Source organism: Oncorhynchus nerka, linkage group LG19, assembly GCF_034236695.1.
Source record: "Oncorhynchus nerka isolate Pitt River linkage group LG19, Oner_Uvic_2.0, whole genome shotgun sequence".
Lineage (NCBI taxonomy): Eukaryota > Metazoa > Chordata > Actinopteri > Salmoniformes > Salmonidae > Oncorhynchus > Oncorhynchus nerka.
The window spans coordinates 33,442,249-33,461,240 of NC_088414.1; the positions used below are offsets into that span (position 1 = coordinate 33,442,249).

The 18,992-nt window shown below is 39.4% G+C and overlaps 1 pseudogene; it reads left to right on the plus strand.

The window, feature by feature from the left end:
- Positions 1-18,992, plus strand: part of LOC115146947 (pro-neuregulin-2, membrane-bound isoform-like) — a 134,914-nt pseudogene that overhangs the window by 77,703 nt on the left and 38,219 nt on the right.

Genomic DNA, 18,992 nt, shown 5'->3' on the forward strand with positions numbered 1-18,992 from the left:
AAAGCTCATCACTAAGCTAAGGACCACGGGACTAAACACCTCTCTCTGAAACTGGATCCTGTACTTCCTGATGGGCCGCCCCCAGGTAGTAAGGCAAAACACATCTGCCATGCTGATCGTCAACACAGTGGCCCCTCAGGGGTGCGTGCTTAGTCCCCTCCTGTACTCTCTGTTTACCCACAACTGCGTGGCCAAGCATGACTCCAACACCAACAGTCAGCGTGACATTCAGTCATTCCATTCCAAAGATCTGAATCGGAGGTATAAACAAGGATTCTTACGCTCTGTAAGGGGAAATATTTATCTTTGCTCATTGAGCGTCTTGAGTCAGTGTCAACACTACTGAGAGAGACAATGCAATTCGTGGAAGGAAAGACCTGACTGTTTAAAGTGGAGGATGAGTGAAATGAGTGAAATGACTGTTTCTGTCTTGCATTGTATATAAAATCACTCACAAAACAACAAGTGATTGACCTGATAAGAAACTTCATCTGGAGTTGCAGCACCTGTATCTATGAGTTTACCTTCATGACATTGTAGAATATTTCACTGTATTTTAAGACATATGACATCTCTTCTACATATTTCCCCGGTACAGAGCCCTCTTAGTTTCAAGTATAATTTGACAAAATATACATTGTATCTCAACTCCAGTAACAAAAGCTCTAACTGTCTACAGTACTGTTATGGCTGTGTTATTTAAGCATTAAGGACCGAGGGGGTGTGGTATACAGTATGGACAATATACCACGGCAAAGGGCTGTTCTTAAGCATGACACAATGCTGAGTGCCTGGATACAGCCCTTAGCCTTGGTATATTGGCCATGCACCACAAACCACAGAGGTGCCTTATTGCTATTATAAACTGGTTACCAATGTAATTTGAAGAGTAAAAAAAAATGTTGTTTTGTCATACCCATGGTATACGGTCTGATATACCATGGCTTTCAGCCAATCAGCATTCAGTGCTGGAATCACGCAGTTTATAATAACATGTAACTCTGTCTTACTCTGCAGTAACTACCACACCGTCTCCAGGCTCGGGCCATGCCAGAAGATGCAATGACTCAGAGAAGGCCTACTGCGTGAACGGCGGCGACTGTTACTTCATACATGGTATCAATCAGTTCTCCTGCAAGTGAGTCCTCTCTGTTCTTTCGGGATTCTTCATAGTGCACCATTTGGTGGTACTGTTCTCTTTGTTTGGACTCTGCTTGGACTGTTTCATTTGTTGTTAGGCTACGTCTTCTTTAATTAGCGTCAATCAATTAAAATCAAAGTTTATTGGTTATGTACACAGTTCAGTAGATGTTGTCGTGAAATGTTACTAGTCAATAACAATTCAGTAAAATGTAAAACAAGTACACAAATAATAAAACCAATATATATATTGTAGTGAGACATGAATTGTTAATAATTCTGTTTTTCTCTCCACTCCTAAATCCCGTATCTAATTCTTTACAGAAAGAGTTGTATGATGCTTCAGTTGTCCACTGTTGTTCAGTCGCTGTCAATCACATTCATCCTTTCATTGCATTGATAGAATTAACATTCCAGTCAAGTGAATTCAGAGCCCCTTTCCCTATCCCCTTCTACTGATCCTCATCCCACTCTATCACCCTGTCTATCCCCCTCTATCACCCCACCACCCCCCTCTATCACCCTGTCTATCCCCCTCTATCACCCCACCACTCCCTCTATCACCCTGTCTATCCCCTCTATCACCCCACCACTCCCTCTATCACCCTGTCTATCCCCCTCTATCACCCCAACACCCCCTCTATCACCCTGTCTATCCCCCTCTATAACCCCACCACCCCCTCTATCACCCTGTCTATCCCCCCATACCCATATCCATCTACCTCTATCACCCTGCCTATACCCCCTCTATCACCCCACCACCCCCTCTATCACCCTGTCTATCCCCCTCTATCATCCCATCTATCACCCCTCCATCACCCCTCCATTACCCCTCTATCACCCCATCTATCATCCCTCTATCACCCCATCTATCACCCCTCTATCACCCCTCCATCACCCCTCTATCACCCCATCTATCATCCCTTTATCATCCCATCTATCCTCCCTCTATCACCCCATATATCACCCCTCTATCACCCCATCTATCACCCCACCTATCCTCCCTCTATCACCCCATCTATCACCCCATCTATCACCCCTCTATCACCCCTCTATCACCCCATCTATCCTCCTCTATCACCCCATCTATCACCCCATCCTCCCTCTATCTATCTATCACCCCCTATCCCTCTATCACCCCACCTATCCTCCCTCTATCACCCCATCTATCACTATCCCTCTATCACCCCTCCCTCTATCACCCCACCTATCCTCACCCCTCTATCACCCCATCTATCACCCCATCTATCACCCCCTCGATCACCCCTCTATCACCCCATCTCCTCCATCTCCCCATCTATCACCCCCCATCTATCACCCCTCTATCATCACCCCTCAATCACCCCATCTATCCTCCATCTATCATCCCCATCTATCACCCCTCTATCACCCCATCTATCACCCCCCTCTATCTATCCCCATCTATCACCCCTCTATCATCCCCATCTATCCTCCATCTATCACCCCTCCCCATCTATCACCCCATCTATCACCCCTCTATCACCCCATTTATCTATCATCCCCCTATCCTATCATCACCCCCATCTATCATCACCCCTCTATCACCCCTATCATATCTATCCCCCTCTATCACCCCTATCCATCATCCCCCTCTCATCACCCCATCTATCATCCCTTTATCATCCATCTATCTATCCTCCCTCTATCACCCCATATATCACCCCTCTATCTACCCCATCTATCACCCCCCATCCCCCCTATCCTCACCCCTCTATCACCCCATCTATCATCCCCATTTATCCTCCCTCTATCACCCCATCTATCCTCACCCCCCTCTATCACCCCATCTATCACCCCTCTATCACCCCTCTATCACCCCATCTATACTCACCATCTATCACCCCTCTATCATCCCCCCACCTATCCTCCCTCTATCACCCCATCTATCACCCCATCTATCACCCCCCTCTATCACCCCTCTATCACCCCACCTATCCTCCCTCTATCACCCCATCTATCACCCCATCTATCCTCCATCTATCACCCCATCTATCACCCCTCTATCACCCCATCTATCACCCTCAATCACCCCATCTATCCTCCATCTATCACCCCATCTATCACCCCATCTATCCCCATCTATCACCCCTCTATCACCCTCTCTATCACCCCATCTATCCTCCATCTATCACCCCATCTATCACCCCTCCTCTATCACCCCATCTATCACCCCATCTATCCTCCCTATATCATCCCATATATCCTCCCTCTATCATCCCTCTATCACCCCATCTATCATCCCACCTATCACCCCATCTATCCTCCCTCTATCACCCCTCTATCATCCAATCTATCCTCCCTCTATCACCCCTCTATCATCCCATTTATCCTCCCTCTATCATCCCACCTATCACCCCATCTATCCTCCCTCTATCATCCCATCTATCCTCCCTCTATCACCCCTCTATCATCCAATCTATCCTCCCTCTATCACTCCTCTATCATCCCATTTATCCTCCCTCTATCATCCCACCTATCACCCCATCTATCCTCCATCTATCACCCCATCTACCCTCCCTCTATCATCCCATCTATCACCCCATATATCCTCCCTCTATCATCCCATCTATCCTCCCTCTATCACCCCTCTATCACCCTGTCTATCCCCCCTCTATCACCCCACCACCCCCTCTATCACCCTGTTTTATCCCCCTCTATCACCCCATCTATCCTCCCTCTATCACCCCATCTATCACCCCTCAATCACCCCATCTATCCCCCACTATCACCCCAACTGTATCCCCTCTATCCCCCTCTATCACTCCATCCCCCTCTATCACCCAATCCATCCACCTCTATTCCCCCTCTATCACCCCATACCCCTCTCTATCACCCAATCCATCTACCACTATCCCCCCTCTATTACCCCATCCTTCCACCCTCTTAGCAACCCCCCTTCCCTGATCTCTCACAGAAGCACTAGTAGAGCAGAGCAGAGCAGAGTAGAGCAGAGTAGAGCAGAGCAGAGTAGAGCAGAGCAGAGTAGAGCAGTACAGGAAGGCACTGCCAGTATATACAGAAATCTCTTTCATGTATACATCCATTGCTGATGAGGAGGATGGATGGTCATGGTTCTCAGCCCACGTTTAGCGTGCAGGAGCCTCGCACATGATGTAATGGTTCACTGGTTTAGTAGGGAAACAAATATTTACACCAGTCAGAGACCTCGAGCGAGGTAAATAGAATTATTGCTTACATCTCAAGACCTTTGAAAAGGGGGTCAGATTAATCAAGAGCGCTAAGGACATTTTGTTATTGGAAGATACGTTGTGGGGTGATAGAGGGGGATAGACATGGTGATAGAGGGGGATAGACATGGTGATAGAGGGGGATAGACATGGTGATAGAGGGGGATAGACATGGTGATAGAGGGGGATAGACATGGTGATAGAGGGGGGATACGTTTTTCTATTGATTATGAAGGTGGGAACGATGAGCTTTATAGACATTATGGTGATAGTTCTGTACCATAATGGTGACATTATGAAGGATAGACATGGTGTACTATAACATAGAAGCTGGGTACTATAACAACATGGTGATAGCTGTAGGGGAAGCTTTTTTATTGATTATGAATGTGGGAACTGTACTATAACATCATTATGAGTACCATAACAACATTTGAAGCTGCTATCAGATTCTGAGCAATGTACTGAATGTTCTGTATGCCAGGGTGAGCATGTTGAGGTGCATTTCCTTACTTCCATGTTGAAATGTGCCAATATAGGTTCATGTTTGGGTGTGCAGAAGCTGTACCATAACAACATTATGAAGCTGTACCATAACAACATTATGAAGCTGTACTATAACAACATTATGAAGCTGTACTATAACATTATGAAGCTGTACCATAACAACATTATGAAGCTGTACTATAACAACATTATGAAGCTGTACTATAACAACATTATGAAGCTGTACCATAACAACATTATGAAGCTGTACCATAACAACATTATGAAGCTGTACTATAACATCATTATGAAGCTGTACTATAACAACATTATGAAGCTGTACTATAACATTATGAAGCTGTACTATAACAACATTATGAAGCTGTACCATAACAACATTATGAAGCTGTACCATAACAACATTATGAAGCTGTACCATAACAACATTATGAAGCTGTACTATAACAACATTATGAAGCTGTACTATAACAACATTATGAAGCTGTACTATAACAACATTATGAAGCTGTACCATAACAACATTATGAAGCTGTACTATAACATTATGAAGCTGTACCATAACAACATTATGAAGCTGTACCATAACAACATTATGAAGCTGTACCATAACAACATTATGAAGCTGTACCATAACATCATTATGAAGCTGTACTATAACAACATTATGAAGCTGTACTATAACAACATAATGAAGCTGTACCATAACAACATTATGAAGCTGTACTATAACATTATGAAGCTGTACCATAACAACATTGTGAAGCTGTACTATAACATCATTATGAAGCTGTACCATAACACCATTATGAAGCTGTACTATAACAACATTATGAAGCTGTACCATAACAACATTATGAATCTGTACTATAACAACATTATGAAGCTGTACCATAACAACATTGTGAAGCTGTACTATAACAACATTATGAAGCTGTACTATAACATTATGAAGCTGTACTATAACATTATGAAGCTGTACTATAACAACATTATGAAGCTGTACTATAACATTATGAAGCTGTACCATAACAACATTATGAAGCTGTACTATAACATCATTATGAAGCTGTACCATAACAACATTGTGAAGCTGTACCATAACAACATTATGAAGCTGTACATAACAACATTATAACAACATTATGAAGCTGTACCATAACAACATTATGAAGCTGTACTATAACAACATTATGAAGCTGTACCATAACAACATTATGAAGCTGTACCATAACAACATTATGAAGCTGTACCATAACAACATTATGAAGCTGTACCATAACAACATTATGAAGCTGTACCATAACAACATTATGAAGCTGTACCATAACAACATTATGAAGCTGTACCATAACAACATTATGAAGCTGTACCATAACAACATTATGAAGCTGTACTATAACAACATTATGAAGCTGTACTATAACATTATGAAGCTGTACTATAACAACATTATGAAGCTGTACTATAACAACATTATGAAGCTGTACCATAACAACATTATGAAGCTGTACTATAACAACATTATGAAGCTGTACCATAACAACATTATGAAGCTGTACTATAACATTATGAAGCTGTACTATAACAACATTATGAAGCTGTACCATAACAACATTATGAAGCTGTACCATAACAACATTATGAAGCTGTACCATAACAACATTATGAAGCTGTACTATAACAACATTATGAAGCTGTACTATAACAACATTATGAAGCTGTACTATAACATTATGAAGCTGTACATTATGAAGCTGTACTATACCATAATAAACATTATGAAGCTGTACTATAACAACATTATGAAGCTGTACATAACAACATTATGAATGAAGCTGTACCATAACAACATTATGAAGCTGTACTATAACAACATTATGAAGCTGTACTATAACAACATTATGAAGCTGTACATTATAACAACATTATGAAGCTGTACCATAACAACATTATACATTATGAAGCTGTACCATATGAAGCTGTACCATAACAACATTATGAAGCTGTACCATAACAACATTATGAAGCTGTACTATAACAACATTATGAAGCTGTACCATAACAACATTATGAAGCTGTACCATAACAACATTATGAAGCTGTACTATAACAACATTATGAAGCTGTACTATAACAACATTATGAAGCTGTACTATAACAACATTATGAAACATAACAACATTATGAAGCTGTACTATAACAACATTATGAAGCTGTACTATAACAACATTATGAAGCTGTACCATAACAACATTATGAAGCTGTACTATAACAACTGTGAAGCTGTACTATAACAACATTATGAAGCTGTACTATAACATTATGAAGCATTATGAAGCTGTACTACCATAACAACATTATGAAGCTGTACTATAACAACATTATGAAGCTGTACCATAACAACATTATGAAGCTGTACTATAACAACATTATGAAGCTGTACTATACATTATAACATTATGAAGCTGTAACCATTATAACAACATTTGAAGCTGAAGCTGTACTATACATTATGAAACATAACAACATTATGAATGCTGTACTATAACAACATTATGAAGCTGTACTATAACATTATGAAGCTGTACTATAACAACATTATGAAGCTGTACCATAACAACATTATGAAGCTGTACTATAACAACATTATGAAGCTGTACCATAACAACAACATTATGAAGCTGTACCATAACAACATTATGAAGCTACCATAACAACATTATGAAGCTGTACCATAACAACATTATGAAGCTGTACCATAACAACATTATGAAGCTGTACCATAACAACATTATGAAGCTGTACTATAACAACATTATGAAGCTGTACTATAACATTATGAAGCTTAACAACATGAAGCTGTACTATAACAACATTATGAAGCTGTACTATAACTGTATATAACAACATGAAGCTGTACTATACATTATAGCTGTACAACATTATGAAGCTGTACCATAACAACATTATGAAGTACCATAACAACTGTACTATAACAACATTATGAAGCTGTACATTATGAAGCTGTACTATAACATTATGAAGCTGTACCATAACAACATTATGAAGCTGTACTATAACAACATTATGAAGCTGTACATTATAACACCATCATTATGAAGCTGTACTATAACAACATTATGAAGCTGTACTATAACATTATGAAGCTGTACTATAACAACATTATGAAGCTGTACTATACATTATAACATCATTATGAAGCTGTACTATAACAACATTATGAAGCTGTACTATAAGCTGTACTATAACTTATGAAGCTGTACTATAACAACATTATGAAGCTGTACATTATAACAACATTATGAAGCTGTACTATAACAACATTATGAAGCTGTACCATAACAACATGAAGCTGTACTATAACAACATTATGAAGCTGTACCATAACAACATTATGAAGCTGTAACAACATTATAACAACATTATGAAGCTGTGAAGCTGTACTATAACAACATTATGAAGCTGTACTATAACAACATTATGAAGCTGTACTATAACATTATGAAGCTGTACTATAACAACATTATGAAGCTGTACCATAACAACATTATGAAGCTGTACTATAACAACATTATGAAGCTGTACTATAACATTATGAAGCTGTACCATAACAACATTGTGAAGCTGTACTATAACATCATTATGAAGCTGTACTATAACAACATTATGAAGCTGTACTATAACATTATGAAGCTGTACTATAACAACATTATGAAGCTGTACCATAACAACATTATGAAGCTGTACCATAACAACATTATGAAGCTGTACTATAACAACATTATGAAGCTGTACTATAACACATTATGAAGCTGTACCATAACAACATTGTGAAGCTGTACTATAACAACATTATGAAGCTGTACTATAACAACATTATGAAGCTGTACCATAACAACATTATGAAGCTGTACCATAACAACATTATGAAGCTGTACTATAACAACATTATGAAGCTGTACTATAACATTATGAAGCTGTACCATAACAACATTGTGAAGCTGTACTATAACATCATTATGAAGCTGTACTATAACAACATTATGAAGCTGTACTATAACATTATGAAGCTGTACTATAACAACATTATGAAGCTGTACCATAACAACATTATGAAGCTGTACATAAACATTATGAAGCTGTACTATAACAACATTATGAAGCTGTACAACATTATGAAGCTGTACCATAACAACATGAAGCTGTACTATAACAACATTATGAAGCTGTACATTATAACAACATTATGAAGCTGTACCATAACAACATTATGAAGCTGTACCATAACAACATTATGAAGCTGTACTATAACAACATTATGAAGCTGTACTATAACATTATGAAGCTGTACCATAACAACATTGTGAAGCTGTACTATAACATCATTATGAAGCTGTACTATAACAACATTATGAAGCTGTGAACTGTACTATAACAACATTATGAAGCTGTACCATAACAACATTATGAAGCTGTACCATAACAACATTATGAAGCTGTACTATAACCATGAAGCTGTACAACATTATGAAGCTGTACCATAACAACATTATGAAGCTGTACCATAATGAAGCTGTACCATAACAACATTATGAAGCTGTACCATAACAACATTATGAAGCTGTACCATAACAACATTATGAAGCTGTACCATAACAACATTATGAAGCTGTACTATGAAACTATAAACATTATGAAGCTGTACTATAACAACATTATGAAGCTGTACCATAACAACATTATGAAGCTGTACCATAACAACATTATGAAGCTGTACCATAACAACATTATGAAGCTGTACTATAACAACATTATGAAGCTGTACTATAACAACATTATGAAGCTGTACCATAACAACATTATGAAGCTGTACCATAACAACATTATGAAGCTGTACTATAACCATTATAACAACATTATGAAGCTGTAACAACATGAAACTATAAACATTATGAAGCTGTACTGTACCATAACAACATTATAACAACATTATGAAGCTGTACATTATGAAGCTGTACTATAACATTATGAAGCTGTACCATAACAACATTGTGAAACAACATTGCTGAAGCTGTACTATAACAACATTATGAAGCTGTACTATAACAACATTATGAAGCTGTACTATAACAACATTATGAAGCTGTACTATAACATTATGAAGCTGTACTATAACAACATTATGAAGCTGTACAACATTATAACAACATTATGAAGCTGTACTATAACAACATTATGAAGCTGTACTATAACAACATTATGAAGCTGTACTATACAATATTATGAAGCTGTACTATAACATTATGAAGCTGCTGTACCATAACAACATTATGAAGCTGTACTATAACAACATTATGAAGCTGTACTATGAAACCATAACAACATTATGAAGCTGTACCATAACAACATTATGAAGCTGTACCATAACAACATTATGAAGCTGTACTATAACAACATTATGAAGCTGTACTATAACATTATGAAGCTGTACCATAACAACATTGTGAAGCTGTACTATAACATCATTATGAAGCTGTACTATAACAACATTATGAAGCTGTACTATAACAACATTATGAAGCTGTACTATAACAACATTATGAAGCTGTACCATAACAACATTATGAAGCTGTACCATAACAACATTATGAAGCTGTACTATAACAACATTATGAAGCTGTACTATAACAACATTATGAAGCTGTGAAGCTGTACATAACAACATTATGAAGCTGTACCATAACAACATTATGAAGCTGTACTATAACAACATTATGAAGCTGTACTATAACATTATGAAGCTGTACCATAACAACATTGTGAAGCTGTACTATAACATCATTATGAAGCTGTACTATAACAACATTATGAAGCTGTACCATAACAACATTATGAAGCTGTACCATAACAACATTATGAAGCTGTACCATAACAACATTATGAAGCTGTACTATAACATTATGAAGCTGTACTATAACAACATTTGAAGCTGTACCATAACAACAAGCTGTACCATAACAACATTATGAAGCTGTACTATAACAACATTTGAAGCTGAAGCTGTACCATAACAACATTATGAAGCTGTACTATAACCATTATGAAACTATAACATTATGAAGCTGTACTATAACAAGCTGTATTATGAAGCTGTACTATAACAACATTATGAAGCTGTACCATAACAACATTATGAAGCTGTACCATAACAACATTATGAAGCTGTACCATAACAAGCTGTACTATAACATCATTATGAAGCTGTACATAACAACATTATGAAGCTGTACTATAACAACATTATGAAGCTGTACTAATAACATTATGAAGCTGTATAACAACATTATGAAGCTGTACTATAACAACATTATGAAGCTGTACTATAACAACATTATGAAGCTGTACTATAACCATGAAGCTGTACTATAACAACATTATGAAGCTGTACCATAACAACATTATGAAGCTGTACCATAACAACATTATGAAGCTGTACTATAACAACATTATGAAGCTGTACTATAACAACATTTGAAGCTGTACCATAACAACATTATGAAGCTGTACCATAACAACATTATGAAGCTGTACTATAACAACATACCATAACAACATTATGAAGCTGTACCATAACAACATTAGCTGTACTATAACAACATTATGAAGCTGTACTATAACAACATTATGAAGCTGTACTATAACATTATGAAGCTGTACTATAACAACATTATGAAGTACTATGTACTGTATAACATTATGAAGCTGTACCATAACAACATTATGAAGCTGTACCATAACAACATGAAGCTGTACTATAACATTATGAAGCTGTACTATAACAACATTATGAAGCTGTCCCATAACAACATTATGAAGCTGTACTATACATTATAACAACATTATGAAGCTGTACCATAACAACATTATGAAGCTGTACTATAACATTATGAAGCTGTACTATAACAACATTATGAAGCTGTACATTATAACCATAACAACATTATGAAGCTGTACCATAACAACATAGCTGTACAACATTATGAAGCTGTACTATAACAACATGAAGCTGTACTATAACAACATTATGAAGCTGTGAAGCTACTATATAACAACATTATGAAGCTGTACCATAACAACATTATGAAGCTGTACTATAACAACATTATGAAGCTGTACTATAACAACATTATGAAGCTGTACCATAACAACATTATGAAGCTGTACTATAACAAGCATTATGAAGCTGTACTATAACAACATTATAGCTGTACAACATTTAGCTGAAGCTGTACTATAACAACATTATGAAACTATAACATTATGAAGCTGTACTATAACAACATTATGAAGCTGTACCATAACAACATTATGAAGCTGTACCATAACAACATTATGAAGCTGTACCATAACAACATTATGAAGCTGTACCATAACAACATTATGAAGCTGTATAACAACTATAACAACATTATGAAGCTGTACTATAACAACATTATGAAGCTGTACCATAACAACATTATGAAGCTGTAGCCATAACAACATTATGAAGCTGTACTATAACAACATTATGAAGCTGTACCATAACAACATTATGAAGCTGTACTATAACAACATTATGAAGCTGTACTATAACAACATTATGAAGCTGCTAACAACATTATGAACAACATTATGAATCTGTACCATAACAACATTATGAAGCCATAACAACATTATGAAGCTGTACCATAACAACATTATGAAGCTGTACTATAACATTATGAAGCTGTACTATAACAACATTATGAACCATAACAACATTATGAAGCTGTACTATAACAACATTATGAAGCTGTACCATAACAACATTATGAAGCTGTACTATAACAACATTATGAAGCTGTACATAACATTATGAACATAACAACATTATGAATGAAGCTGTACCATAACAACATTATGAAGCTGTACCATAACAACATTATGAAGCTGTACTATAACAACATTATGAAGCTGTACTATAACAACATTATGAAGCTGTACTATAACAACATTATGAAGCTGTACTATAACATTATGAAGCTGTACCATAACAACATTATGAAGCTGCTGTACTGTATAACAACATTATGAAGCTGTACATTATGAAGCTGTACTATAACAACATTATGAAGCTGTACTATAACAACATTATGAAGCTGTACTATAACAACATTATGAAGCTGTACCATAACAACATTATGAATCTGTACTATAACATTATGAAGCTGTACCATAACAACATTATGAATCTGTACTATAACATTATGAAGCTGTACTATAACATTATGAAGCTGTACCATAACAACATTATGAATTATGAAGCTGTACCATAACATTATGAAGCTGTACCATAACAACATTATGAAGCTGTACTATAACAACATTATGAAGCTATAACATTATGAAGCTGTACCTGTACTATAACATTATGAAGCTGTACCATAACAACATTATGAAGCTGTACTATAACAACATTATGAAGCTGTACCATAACAACATTATGAAGCTGTACTATAACAACATTATGAAGCTGTACCATAACAACATTATGAAGCTGTACTATAACAACATTATGAAGCTGTACTATAACAACATTATGAAGCTGTACCATAACAACATTTGAAGCTGTACTATAACATTATGAAGCTGTAACAACATTATAACATTATGAAGCTGTACTATAACAACATTATGAAGCTGTACCATAACAACATTATGTACCATAACAACATTATGCTGTACCATAACAACATTATGAAGCTGTACTATAACAACATTATGAAGCTGTACTATAACAACATTTATGAATCTGTACCATAACAACATTATGAAGCTGTACCATAACAACATTATGAATCTGTACCATAACAACATTATGAAGCTGTACCATAACAACATTATGAAGCTGTATTATAACAACATTATGAAGCTGTACTATAACAACATTATGCATCTGTACCATAACAACATTATGCATCTGTACCATAACAACATTATGAAGCTGTACCATAACAACATTATGAAGCTGTACCATAACAACATTATGAAGCTGTACCATAACAACATTATGAAGCTGTACTATAACAACATTATGAAACTGTACCATAACAACATTATGAAGCTGTACTAGAACAACATTATGAAGCTGTACCATAACAACATTATGAAGCTGTACCATAACAACATTATGAAGCTGTACTAGAACAACATTATGAAGCTGTACTAGAACAACATTATGAAGCTGTACCATAACAACATTATGAAGCTGTACTATAACAACATTATGAAGCTATACCATAACATCATTATGAAGCTGTACTATAACAACATTATGAAACTGTACCATAACAACATTATGAAGCTGTACTATAACAACATTATGAAGCTGTAGCATAACAACATTATGAAGCTGTACCATAACAACATTATGAAACTGTACCATAACAACATTATGAAACTGTACCATAACAACATTATGAAGCTGCACCATAACAACATTATGAAGCTGTACTATAACAACATTATGAAGCTGTACTACAACATTATGAAGCTGTACCATAACAACATTATGAAGCTGGACTAGAACAACATTATGAAGCTGTACTATAACTGCGTATGCAAGAATGTGCATAAAGTATATGGGTTTGTATTCTGGGTGTTGTCATTGCAAAAAACATGTCCTTGCAGCAAGCTCAAAACATGTAAATGTTTATGATGCTATCCCGTATCGTGACAGTTTGCATCAATATGATAGTCTGTGCTGGAGAACGAGTGGTGTGCTGTTGTGTTTGACATCTCTACAGTTTCAGTATCACATCCTAGCATAGTGTGCTTTGGTCCATTATGTAAACAGCATGTGCTTCCATGTTGGTCTACGATGAAGAATAGTGTGTAGGTCCACTGGCCAGCCGTTGTGTGTGTTGTGCTGGCTCCAGCAACACTGCTCAGCAAGCAGTGAGGACATGGCTGCAACAGCCATTCAATAAGCTGTGTACAAATTGGAGGGAGCAATAACTCAATTGCTGCAGCTAATTCACTCACGGTCGAGGCACGGGTCCAGAAGAGTTGGATAATGCAGTGGAGGCCTGCGGGGAATTGTTGCCCCAAAGCCATCTCATTCAATATAGGCCAGGCTTCAGCCGGTATTACTCATCTGCTGAACAAGTCCGGCCGACAGCTGGCCCTATTTGAATGTCCGGCTCCTTCACTTTGAAATATATAGTTCTTTAGAGGGGAAGGAAAAGTTTAACGAATGACCCTGAAGGTAATCCAATAGCACTGTAGTTCATGGCATGTTACACAGTATCAGCCACATTAGCAACGTCTGCTCAATAAAGATTCCTGCAGGTCGGGGACAAGAAAACAGACAGGAACAGTGAATAATAGGAGTCTGGATCAGGTACAGTCTGTACTGTAGGTCAGAGGTACATGTTCGACTCATCAGGCCAATATTCTTCATGGAGGAAGAAGAAGAACACCCATCAGACATCTGACTGCTAATTGCCTTTGGGGTCATTACTGTGTCTTTAGTCTAATGGGTTTGTTCTGCTGCAATGCTTGTGTGCTATGTGCTGTGTTCTTGGTTTATGTTGAAAGAAGATATTTAATCCTGTTTAAAAACCTCAAACCGATATAGATTTCTTTCAATGTGTGCTCAATTTGTACACCGTTTCCTTAATGAGGACAGATTTCAACATTTGTAGATTTTACAGTGACAGTGCATTGGTCTTAGTCATTTCTCCAGCAGTCTTTCCCTATTACTGTGTGATCCTCCATTTAACATATCACTCAGTATGAGTCATTAGACATGATGGAATATCATAATATTTCTGGGAGACATTTTAGAAATGTCATAAATCACCAGGAATAACCTCTGGTGGATTAACGGTCCTGTTGGTGGAGAGAGAGTGTGGAATGTTGGCACCCCTCAATGAACCACACGTCCTGATTCGTTGAGAGAGAGGGAGAGGGGAGAGGGGGCTACGGAGACACAAGAAGAAGAAGAAGAAGAATAGAATGATTGGGAGAGGGGGCTGCAGCAGTGTTTTTGATTAAGTGGACAGGTGGCACCATAAATATCTGTCTGGTGGTTGAGGATGAAGAGAAGCCCATATAGAGAGGTGTACCAAAATGACAGATGACCATGGCGGTATAGAGGACTAAGTTATGAGGCTACTCCTGACTTACTATTGGTGTTGTATGTGGTGTGCTTTCTGGCACCTCGTGACGGCCGCAGCATCACCCGAGTGTGAGTTGAATGTTGGGAGTAGTGAAGAGTAGCTAGCTAGCCTCTAGTCCAGTTGCTAGTACGGAACTCTCACTTCATCTGACTGAGTCCTACTACAAAGCCACAGATAGTGTGAATGGTCGAGACACCATGATGACAACGTGCTGCCTCCCGCCTCCCTTGCTTCCGGCTCTTCTCTTTGAACACCTCCTCCCTGCGCTGACCTCCCGCCTCCCTTGCTTCCGTCTCTTCTCTTTGAACACCTCCTCCCTGCGCTGACCTCCCGCCTCCCTTGCTTCCGGCTCTTCTCTTTGAACACCTCCTCCCTGCGCTGACCTCCCGCCTCCCTTGCTTCCGGCTCTTCTCTTTGAACACCTCCTCCCTGCGCTGACCTCCCGCCTCCCTTGCTTCCGGCTCTTCTCTTTGAACACCTCCTCCCTGCGCTGACCTCCCGCCTCCCTTGCTTCCGGGTCTTCTCTTTCAACACCTCCTCCCTGCGCTGACCTCCCGCCTCCCTTGCTTCCGGCTCTTCTCTTTGAACACCTCCTCCCTGCGCTGACCTCCCGCCTCCCTTGCTTCCGGCTCTTCTCTTTGAACACCTCCTCCCTGCGCTGACCTCCCGCCTCCCTTGCTTCCGGCTCTTCTCTTTCAACACCTCCTCCCTGCGCTGACCTCCCGCCTCCCTTGCTTCCGGCTCTTCTCTTTGAACACCTCCTCCCTGCGCTGACCTCCCGCCTCCCTTGCTTCCGGCTCTTCTCTTTCAACACCTCCTCCCTGCGCTGACCTCCCGCCTCCCTTGCTTCCGGCTCTTCTCTTTCAACACCTCCTCCCTGCGCTGACCTCCCGCCTCCCTTGCTTCCGACTCTTCTCTTTGAACACCTCCTCCCTGCGCTGCCCTCAATCAAGCCATGAACATTCTCAACCTTTAGTCTCTTGACTGTCGATCTACTCATGATGAATAATTATGTTGTTTTTAAATTGCTTGTTTTTTGTTTTGGTTGCTTTACAACACTTTGAAATGTTCTTTATGTACAGCAGTGTAAAAGTTGAATCAATGATAATTATTATTGCTATTATTATAAATATGGTTGTTGTGGTTCATGAGCAAACTCAACAGAGCTTTGCCAACATGAAAGGGGCGTGACAGTGTAACTCTGGACGTCAACTGTCTTCACCATATCCACTCCTCTCCACCAGACATGTAGAAAGGCCAGGGAACAAAGACGTGGGCACAGAGAGAGACATGAAAGTGCAATAAAAGTCTCCCAGAACATCATGGCCAAAATGATATGTGGTTTCTATATGATGAAGTGCACAGGCAGGGGGCCTACTGCGTTTTATTACCAGGATAATAAAGGTTCAACATATGTAACAGAATGAGTTCTCTTCTATACAGGACCCAAGTCAAATGATGCAGGGCTATTTGCAACCCCATGGGAAGAAGGAAGAGGCCAAGAGGTTAGAAAGAGAGGGGGATGGTGTGATTGGAGGGGGGGTTGTTTCATCCCTGTGGGTTGGTTTCCCCATGCACCCCCCTACCTCCCTGGTGGGGCACTTGAGGACACATGTAGGCCCACCCCTCTGGCACTCTCAATCAGGGGAACATTAGTCCATGACCTCTGCCTTTCTCACTGGTGTACCTGTCAGTTATAACAGCACAGATGGGGAGGTGGGGACGGGCGGCCTAATATCTGCAAAATTGGGGATACTAGGAGAGAGGGAGAGGAAGAGACAGACTGGAGGAAAAGGGAATGTTTTTGTATTTTAAACAGTGTACCCTCCTACTAAGTCTGCCAGCCATGTCTACAGACAGTCACGGACAACAAAGGGAAAACTAGCCACGTCGCGGACACTGACGTCTTGCTTCCGGACAAGCTAAACACCTTCACCGCCCGCTTTGAGGATTACACAGTGCCACCGATGCGGCCCACTTCCAAGGACTGTGTGCTCTCCTTCTCCGTGGCCGACGTGAGTAAGACATTTAAGCGTGTTAACCCTCACAAAATTGCCGGCCCAGACGGCATCCTTAGCCGTGACCTCAGACCGTGCGCAGACCAGCTGGCTGCAGTGTTTACGGATATATTCAATCTCTCCCTATGTCTGTTGTCCCCGCATGCTTCAAGATGTCCACCGTTGTTCCTGCTCCGTAGCACTCACTTCTGTCATCAAGTACTTTGAGAGACTAGTCAAGGATCATAACACCTCTATCTTACCTGATACTGTACAGTAGACCTGCAAACTGCCCTATCCCATCTGGACAAGAGGAATACCTATGTAAGAATGCTGTTCATTGACTATAGCTCAGCATTCAACACCATAGTACCCTCCAAGCTCATCGTTAAGCTCGAAGCCCTGGGTCTGAACCCTGCCCTGGACTTCCTGACGGGCCGCCCCCAGGTGGTGAAGATAGGAAACAACACCTCCACTTCGCTGATCCTCAACACTGGGGCACCACAAGGATGGACTTCAGGAAACAGCAGAGGGAACACCCCCCTATTTTGACGGGACCGCAGGGAAAAATGTGGAAGCTTCAAGTTCCTCAGCGTACACATCACTGACAAATTGAAATGGTCCACCCACACAACCTCAGGAGGCTGAAGATATTTGGCTTGGCACCTAAAACCCTCACAAACTTTTACAGACACACAATTGAGAGCATCCTGTAGGGCTGTAATCACCACCTGGTATGGCAACTGCACCGCCCACAACCGCAGGGCTCTCCAGAGGATGGTGCGGTCTGCAAAACGCATCACCGGGGGCAAGCTACCTGCCCTCCAGGACACCTACAGCACCCGATGTCACAGGAAGGCCAAAAAGATCATCAAGATCACCACTGCCTGTTCACCCCGCTATCATTCAGAAAGCTA